Genomic DNA, 614 nt, shown 5'->3' on the forward strand with positions numbered 1-614 from the left:
GGGTTTAGGCCCCATACCACGTGTGTTGAGGTGTGTAGTTTTTCGTTTATTTGTGGGTTTAGGCCCCATTAATACTTTATAATTTACGTTTTAAGTGTTGTTGACTTCAACTTGTGTCATAGCTGTACTGTTGGTTAGGTAGCGAGTTGAAATATAAAAACGTATTCCACACACTAAAACCTCAGTGTTTAGACTGCACAGTCACTGGTCACTAAAACCTCAGAGGAGACAGTCTACGATGACTCTGGCAGTTGCTGTAAGGTAGAAGTCTTTAACAAAACCGATTCAAGTGAGGAGACAGTCTACGACGACTCTGGCAGTTGCTGTAAGGTAGAAGTCTTTAACAAAACCGGTTCAAGTGAGGAGACAGTCTATGACGACTGGCAGTTGCTGTAAGGTAGAAATCTTTAACAAAACCGGTTCAAGTGAGGAGACAGTCTACGGTGACTCTGGCAGTTGCTGTAAGGTAGAAGTCTTTAACAAAACCGGTTCAAGTGAGGAGACAGTAGACCTTTTTTTCAGCACTGATTATCACCGAAGAAGTGTTTTCAGAATGACAGTTCGACAATAAATCGTTCAAACCAAATGGGTTCGACCTCCTCTAGTTTGCTGTT

The sequence above is a fragment of the Limulus polyphemus genome, unplaced genomic scaffold, assembly GCF_000517525.1.
Source record: "Limulus polyphemus unplaced genomic scaffold, Limulus_polyphemus-2.1.2 Scaffold11518, whole genome shotgun sequence".
Classification (NCBI taxonomy): Eukaryota; Metazoa; Arthropoda; class Merostomata; order Xiphosura; family Limulidae; genus Limulus; species Limulus polyphemus.